Source organism: Callithrix jacchus, chromosome 7 (assembly GCF_049354715.1).
Source record: "Callithrix jacchus isolate 240 chromosome 7, calJac240_pri, whole genome shotgun sequence".
Taxonomy (NCBI): domain Eukaryota; kingdom Metazoa; phylum Chordata; class Mammalia; order Primates; family Cebidae; genus Callithrix; species Callithrix jacchus.
Genome location: NC_133508.1, coordinates 1,919,243 through 1,928,067, shown reverse-complemented (window position 1 = coordinate 1,928,067; position 8,825 = coordinate 1,919,243). Strand labels below are relative to the sequence as shown.

The 8,825-nt window shown below is 44.6% G+C and overlaps 1 pseudogene; it reads right to left on the bottom strand.

The window, feature by feature from the left end:
• Window positions 1-6,624: 6,624 nt before the first annotated feature.
• LOC118155227 (tubulin beta chain-like) lies at window positions 6,625-8,516 on the bottom strand (annotated as a pseudogene).
• Between the last annotated feature and the right edge of the window lie 309 nt (window positions 8,517-8,825).

Here is an 8,825-nt window from a genome sequence, read left to right as displayed (position 1 = left end):
CATAGATTCATCTTTCTGACCCTAGGTAAATGTATTTTTCTACTGTGCTAGCCATAGTATATGTAACACATGTGTAAGAAGTTAGTGAGATACTGAGTCACAGCTACTTTAGTCATGATATAATGCTTGATCTGTCAATAAAAAAGCCATCTTTTTCTCAGTTATCTCAGAGAGTGAGTTCTTTAAGATTTGTAAAAAGCAAAACTTTTTTTTTAACTGAAAATACTCTTCTAAGTATATAAAATCCAAAACTGGAAAATGAAAGCCTATTCAGCAATAATTCCTGTGGACTGCAAAGACGGAATAATTGGTTTGTGAAAAGAACTGGTGTTCTACATTTTCATTACTGCTGCAAAATACAGCTCTATGTGATATAGTACATTTCAGTCTCAATTCCAAATAAAAATTATACTAACACATCCCACAAATTATTGCTTTACTAATGCTGAAATTTAGCTCCTGAAACTGATAGAAAAAAAGCAGAAAAGTGTATGAAAATATCAACATTTCTCACTCAGAATCTTAATTTTGTTCCCCTAGATACTAGTTTGATAGGGAACTAGTATTCAGCTTTTTCAAGTGAATAACTCATAAGCCACCTACCCAGAACATCTGCAACCCAAGGGCTTACTTAGAAATGACCTCTTTGTGTACAAACATTACAGAAAACCCTTTACCAAGAATTTTGCCTGGCTGGAAAATAAAATGATGTGGAAAAAGTCTTCTGGGATTTTTCCCACAAAGTGATAGACATTAAAGAGTTAATAGATAGGACACTTTTAATAAATTCTTTTTTTAAAATTCTCCAATAGACCTGTAGAAAGGAAGCCTGGCTGGCAGAAGAACCAAGGTGAATGAGCCCTTCTCTGAGTAAGGGAGTCATCCCTCACTGTGGAGGAGGCCGGTCAGGGCAGATTTCATCTTAATTAGGAAAAGTTTTTCCTTCTTTCAGTGGATTAGTCTGCACTTCCCGCTGAGAAGCACTGCCTGTCTTTAGATATGGGCGTGTTGTTTATTGATGTGTACCTCCTGGGTGACCTGAAGAATAAAGAGATGCATCTTCAAAGGAACCTGAACTGGATGGTTAAATCCTCCCGGGAGGTTTGCACTGATAGAACTGTGTTGCTGAAGCCCACTTGGAAGCACTCTGCTGATAGGCCTTCCCTTCTCACTCCCCACCAAGCACCACTCTAATCTAGTTTCTCATTTCTTCCTCTCCCCACAGGGGCCCCTGAATTCGATCTTGTCAGAATAACCCAGACATGGGGAAATCCACAGCTGGATTCTCATCTCCCTTTGCCTGCTGAGGTAGAGGTAAAAGCAAGGGAAATGGGGTTTATGGGAGAAAGAAGAGGCTTCAGGGAGTGGGAGTTACATTATCGAGTTATGGATGAGGGTACCCACTGAGGATACAGCAGACGAAACAGCAGGGCCATTCCATGGTACATTTCACCTTCTCGTATTTGCTCTTTGAACTATGAAGGCATTTATACAAATATTTACTTTAGAAAAACATGTATGTAAATAAATAGTTCATCAAAATAACAAAATCTTTCTAAATTCTAATCCCTAAGGTCCATCACCTCTCTCCAGTGCAATTGGGTGCCTTGTACCTGGGTGGTAACAATCAGGATTGTCAAGGAAGGAAATGTGAGGGACGGTGGCCTCACAGAGGCTGCAGCATCCTCTCAAGGTGTCTGATAGCCAGCATTTCTGGACAGTGGTTTCTTGACAAATAAGGATAGAGTTAGAAGATAAACAGCCAGAAACACCTCAAAGCAGGTATGAGAGCATCTTTCTATCACAAACAGATTAGAAGCTGACCCTTCAAGGTGAGGAAGTTGGCTGCTTCTCATGGCTCTTTCTTGGGATGACTGTTCAGCACCTGGGCCAACATGTCAAACGTTGAACTCCTGTTCATGTTTGGGATATTGTGTTTTGTCATCAGTTTGTATGTTTAAAAATTATGATTAGTTATTGATAGTGGAAAATAATGAGATTTCAATGAAAATAGAGATTTCTAACTTTTATAAACCCATGAATGTAAATACCAAGGCCAAATTCTAGAATAACAACACTCAGTCAGACACCAGTAGCCACAGCTGGTGTTGCTGGGGGGATCAGCTGTCACAGTCCTATCTGGCCCTTCTTACATATGCATACCACCAGCCCAGATGAAACATGGGAGGGGGACCCCTGCTTTGTGCATAGCCCCTGCCCAGGTGAAGCATGGGAGGTGGTCCCCCTCCTCCGCACATAGCCCCTGCCCAGATGAAGCATGGGAGGCTGCCCTCTGCTCTCTGCATACCCCCTGCTAAGATGAAGCATGGGAGGGGGACACCCTGCTCTGTGCACACCCCCTGCCCAGATGAACCATGGAAGTAAGGCCCCCTGCTCTGCCACCCGAGGGAAAAGTGTTTCATGCCAACTGTTTAATTTTTGCATTTTGTTTTTTTCTATTTGCTTCTGTGATTTAAGGGAAAGGACTTTGCAATATGCCTGATGAGAACTATGTCGGGCTTTCAGCTATGACTATAGATTTCAAACACTGACTCCTAAATAAACACCCACAAACACACACACACACCTCACACACAGTTTACAATGTAACCTAATGCAACTTTTGAGTTGCTATATTGGCAAAAGCAGTAAGAAATTGGGAATGCAATTTCCAAAACAATGAGCATGAAGGAGTCCAAGGGATTTGAGGTCCCTCAAGTCACAAATTACTTATTTATTAACATGGGCAGAGAAAAAGAAAAGAACTATTTTCTGGTATAATTCTCCTACATATTGCTTTTCTGTTTGAGGCAAGTTATCAGCAAGTTAAGTATGCAATCTAGAACAGGCCTGTCTCATCTTGCCAGACTTACTTTCCTCAGTACTTTGGGGCTATACATAGTAACAAATTGAAATAAAACTGTATGACACATGTCCCCAGGAACTGCAGAATACAAACGATACAGATCCACAGTTAACATTCTGTGGCTATAACATATTTACAAAAATACATATGCTTTTTAAAATCTATAAACAGATTTTAGAAAAGTATCTTTATAGAGTATTTCCTAAACCTTTTTGTTTCAAATGGTTTCAAAAGGACATTTTCTTCTGTCCCCACTTCTTTGGTTAACATGTGTAATGAGTTGCATTTTTATTGTGTTGCTCTTTTCAGTGACATCACGTAGAAGTAAGTATGTAAGTAAATCATTGTTATTTGATGAATTCTATATAATATAAACAAGCATGTATATGCTGATATTTTTATTTTCTAGCCAATTGGGGACTTTCCTTAACTATTTCACTCTCACAATCTAGACGCTCAGAAAACAAATTCAGAAAGGGGTGTTAGTAGGGTGGATGACCCCAGACTAAGGGGTTAACCTAGTCCTATTTTGCAGTCAAGGGTCATTGTACATATGCTGCTAGTATATGACATAATTAGAAGCAAAAACAGCCAGGCCAACCTTTAAAAGAAGCGACTCAGATACAGGCTAAAGAGAGACCCAGCAAAATCACCTGCCCACTGTGTCATCCCTAGTCCCTGTCCCCCAGCCCGAGCACCAGGTCCATCATTTCACTTTCTGCTTTTCCAGAAACAGCAATTTTCAGAGTCAGAACACTGAATTTTAATCCAGATCTACCACCTGTTCTATGACTTGGCCTATTTTTCCAGCCGTTAGTTTTGCTGACATTCAATGAGGATAAAAATAATAGTGCTGAAAAATGTTTGTAATAATCCATTTGTTCGCTCAACAGATACTGAATTCTTACTGAGTACCAAGGACTGTTCCAGGTGCTGGAAATACAGCAATGAGGAAAAAACTAAGTTCTTGTGCTGCTGTTCCTTATTTTTCTAGAGAAGAGATCATAGTAACATAACATAATGTAATGTTGTACACGAAATGTAATAAGGTAGAGACAACCAGTAGAAAGAAAAAGATAAAGCAGAGAGAAAGAATAGAGATTGTCAAACAGGTGATTTTTAGAGAAGATGATTGTTCAAAGACAAAGTGCATGTATGAGAAGAGAATGCCAGGAGCTCAGCTGTGAGCCTGATGCTGAGGAGGCTTGCTGCATGAAAAATAATTATTCTATGTGTGGCTGACCGTACTATTAAAAGGAAAAGCCTCACTAAGTTACAGGGACTTAGTTAGAAGGACTCAGACTTTTCACTGAAGCTTCAAAAAAGTCACACAATAAGGACAAGTTCACTATTTTATAGCTGTAGTTCAAATACATAATAGAAAACACTAGTGCTAATTCTCAATTACAAAGATATAGAACCAACCTAAGTGCCCATCAAAGAGTCATTAAAGAAAATGTGGTAACGTGGTATATATACACCATGGAGTACTCCTCAGCCACAAAAAAGAGTGTTATGTCTTTTGCAGCAACCTGAATGGAGCTGGAAGCCATTATTCCAAGTAAAGTAACTCAGGAATGGCAAACCAAGTATCAGTGTTATCACTTGTAAGTAGGAACTAAGGTAAGAGGATGCAAAGGCATAAGGAAGACATAATGGACTTTAGGGACTCAGGGAGGAAGACTGGAAGAGGATTGAGGGAAAAATAAAAGACCACAGATTGAGAACAGTGTACGCTGCTTGGGTGATGGCTGCACTAAAATCTCAGAAATCACCACCAAAGAACTTATCCATGTGACCAAAAACCACCTGTACAAACAATTTAAATTTAAATTTATAAAATTCTTCAAATCTAGAAAACAAAACAAAACAAAAATTCTTGTGCTAGTTAAGACCAAAACCTTAAAACTAAGGACAAAACTGAAATGCAGTCATCTTAGAAAAGCTTACAACAAACTTCCACATAATGAAAGTGATGTGCCAGGAATTACAAGAATCCCACCCTCTTTTTTGTTTTTTTGTTTTTGTTTTTTTTTTGCCATAAAGATGTTTTATGAGGTCAAACTACACACTATAAAGGTCTCACCTTTTTTTTTGCCATAAGAGTATTAGGCAAAACTACACGGTATAAAAGTGCCTTAAAATGTATCAGGAGGAGATGTAAAGACTCAAACAAGTACAGAGAAATAACAAGTATCCTTGCAAGGTCATCTCAGGGTGTGCACTTGGGCTGGGCTGGGCTGGGCAAGGACACCCCTCAGAGAATGAGAGCCACTGAGGAGCACTGTCAGAGAGGCCCATTTTCCTACTCCAAAAACAGCTTGGGGGAGTCTGGGGGACCTTTCCCACCTCTGCTGCTTCCAGGAGCCACTTCTTTAAAGATGAGGCACTATCTTCCTTGCCAGTTCTCCTTTGCCCTCAATGGCCCATTGTCAATACTCATAAACATAGAAAAGCATCACCTGTTTTCCCTGACGTATCTCAGGCCAGTGGGTATGCCCAGGGAAACTGGGGTGGAACGTGTACGTCTGCCCACCCCCAGGCTATGCTTGCTTTATCTTGTCTGTGTGATACGGGGGAGGAGAATTACCAAGAAGTCATCACAGAGGCCTGGCCTTCTACAAGAGCCAGATAGAAGAGCATTGTCCTGGCATGCTGCCCAGAACCCAGCTCACACTCACATCTCTTATTTGACAGCTTCCCTGAAGCAGGCCTTGAAGTCCAGGCTGCCTGACAAGCCTCAGGGGGAGCCTCTGCCAGGCTGGAGTCCTGAGCTAAAAGACCCATCCCCAAGGGTGTCACCCTCACCAGTCTCATCCTGACAATCTTGGATTGTTTTTGCCCTGTAGTTTTGGAGTGGGAGTCAGGCAGACAGGAGACAGTGCCCATTAGCCAACTTTCCAGAGAACATCAGCCCTCCAGACTGGGGCAAGTAGGACCTCCACTAGGTCATTCTCACTAGTTGCCAGTTGAGGGAAACAGCACTTGTAAGCACCTGCCTGTCTCACCAGGTTCTGTTCAGAAACCCCATCTGTGACTTTGGACTGAGACTACCCCAAGCACGCAGGCCAGCAAACTTATCTATGGCCTTCACAACTGAATCCCCTTATTTATGGGGTTCACTGCATGTGAGTATATGGTGGGCTCAATTCCTGCCTACTAACTCCTGCCAGATACCCATGCCCACCTCATTAAGAGAGTGAGGCCATACAGACACACCCAGGCCATTATAGTATGGGGTGGCTGGGGCCCTGCTTGTTTACCCTTCATTGCTGGTTCAGGGCCAACTGTCCAACCACATTCCTACCCTGAGGTAATACACCTGGGACATTATACACCGGGGTCACCGACCAGTTATAAAATTTCACAAACAGGCCCAGCTGGTCCCCTGGAAGTTTGGTAAATAGGGTAAATGGAGGCTTACCTTCAGAAACAGGATTCCCACCAAGTAGCTGCTCAAGGCCCAGGCCAGCCCCAAGTTTGTGTGAAGCCTGTCTGCCATGTCTACAGCCCATGCCGACCCCTCCAGGAGCCACTGGACTGCTGGTTTCTGGGATGTGACAAGCCCAAGAAAGGTAGTACAGCCAGTCAGTACAGCTGCAGCCTTGCAGGACCACTATGCCCATCTGGAAGCAGTGCCCAGGGGCCTATAGAAAGAAGTGGAGGTGCAACCAACTGTCATAATAATACTTTATTAGGCCAAACTACACCCTATTAAAGTGCTTTAAAATGTAGCAGGAGGAGATGTAAAGAGTCAAAGAGGTACAAGGAAGTAACAATGGCTATCAAAATACACTAAAGAATCCACATTACTTCTCCCTTTACCTGGAAAAAAAAGCTTCTAGGCTACCTCCTCCTGAGCACACTTCTCAAACAACTCCTCCTTAGCTGTGGCATCTTGGTATTACTGATATTCTGCCACCAGGTCATTAAGGTTGCTCTCGGCCTCAGTGAACCCCATCTCATTCTTGCCCTCACTCATGTACCAGTGCAGGAAGGCCTTGTGCCTGAACATAGCTGTAAACTGTTCGGCATCGTGTTTGAAGAGCTCCTGGACCGCTGTGTTGTTACCGATGAGGGTGGCCGACATTTTTAGTTCCTGGCGTGGGATGTCACAGACAGCTCTTTCTGCGTTGTGAGGGAGCCACTCAGCAAAGTATGTGCTGTTCTTGTTCTGGATATTGAGCATTTGCTCATTCACCTCTTTCATGGACATGTGACCTCTGAAAATGGCAGCCACGGTTAGGTAGCGGCCATGTCGGGGGTCACAGGTGGCCATGATATTCTTAGCGTCAAACAGCTGCTGAGTGAGCTCAGCCACAGTCAGGGCCTGGTACTGTGGCTGATCAGTGAGGCAAAGCCAGGCATAAAGAAGTGCAGCCCAGGAAATGGAACCATGTTTGCAGGCAGCTTTGGCAGGTTGGCATTTAGTTGGCCCGGGAAGTGGAAGCACGTGGTGACCCCACTCATGGTAGCAGACACCAGGTGATTCAGGTCACTGTAGGTGGGTGTGGTCAGTTTTAAGGTTCTGGAACAGATGTTATGGAACGCTTCATTATCGATGCAGAGCGTCTCATCTGCATTTTTTTCAGCTGGCTGATGAAAATTGTGGCATTGTAGGGCTCCACCATTGTGTCTGACACCCCGGGGAAGGGCAGGACACTGAATGTGTTTATGATCCTGTCTGGGTACTCCTCCCAAATTTCACCCGTGAGAAGTGTACCCATCCCAGACCCAGTCCCCCACCCAGGAAGTAGGTCAGTTAGAAACACTGTAGGCAATCAAAGCTCTCAGCCTCTCTTCTCACAACATCCACCAGCGACTCCATCAGCTCCGCACCTTCCAATGTAGTACCCATTGGCCCAGTTGTTACTGGCCCCACACTGACCTGTAAGGTAGTACAGCCGGTCAATCACTTGATGGTCAGGTAAATGGTGGTCACCACCACAATGCAAAAAAAGCCAAGTGTCACATGTGAGGTGAAAGCACCATTCGCCCTGCATGTGGAGCAAATAAAACCCCCTCCCCCTAAGTTACAGGACAGCAGCCTTGCTGGTTAGAATCTAGATCAGGAGCCAATCCCGAGACAGCCAACAACAGACTCACTGCAGGTGGCTCCTGCGCATTCCCAGGCAATGGGAAGGCTGTAGTCATGGCCCCAAATCAGCTCCTTGCAGGAAGATTACATCAGCTCCTCAAGTTGTGGAGACAGCTGGGCCTTCCTCTTCCAAAGCCCATTTAGGAAAGGGAGACTGAGTGACTAAGAGAATGGGAGGGTGTTCCGTGGCCCTGGTTCCACAGTTCCCACAGAGATAACCTTGAGGACCTCATTGACTTTGAACTGCCCTGGCTAAGAAGCCACACCCCAGTCCTCATCCACAGCTCACCAAAGATGAAGTTGTCTGGCCTGAAGATCTGCCTGAAGGGCCCCGAGCTCATGGAGTCCATGGCGCCCAGCTCCAAATCCACGAGCACAGTGTGAGCCACGTACCTGCCACCTGAAGGAAATGGAAAGGCATTTGTTCCCAGGAGAGCTATTGGAACAAGACTGGAGTCTCACCACTGGCCTCGTTGTGGTACACATTGATGCACTCCAGCTGCAGGTCACTGTCCCCACAGTAGGTGGCAGTGGAGTTGATGCCATGTTCATCAGATATCACCTCTTAGAAGTGCAAGAGATGCGAGAGGCCAGACAGGCCAGGGCTGAGTCACAGAGCTCGGGGAGTTGGAGTTGCTCCAGTCCTTCTCCCACTTCCATCCCCACCCTCAGGCCACTAAGTCCCTTGAGGTTCGACCTGGCAGTCTTGCCAGCCACACAGCTCCACCGCATCCTGGGCAGGGGGCCCAGGGACCTCAATGCAGAGGCGCCACCGCTTCCACTGCCAACATCTTCACCGGCAACCCCGCAGACCCTAGCTGTGCCCTTAGATAAGACCCCTGGCTGCCAACTTTTGCACTG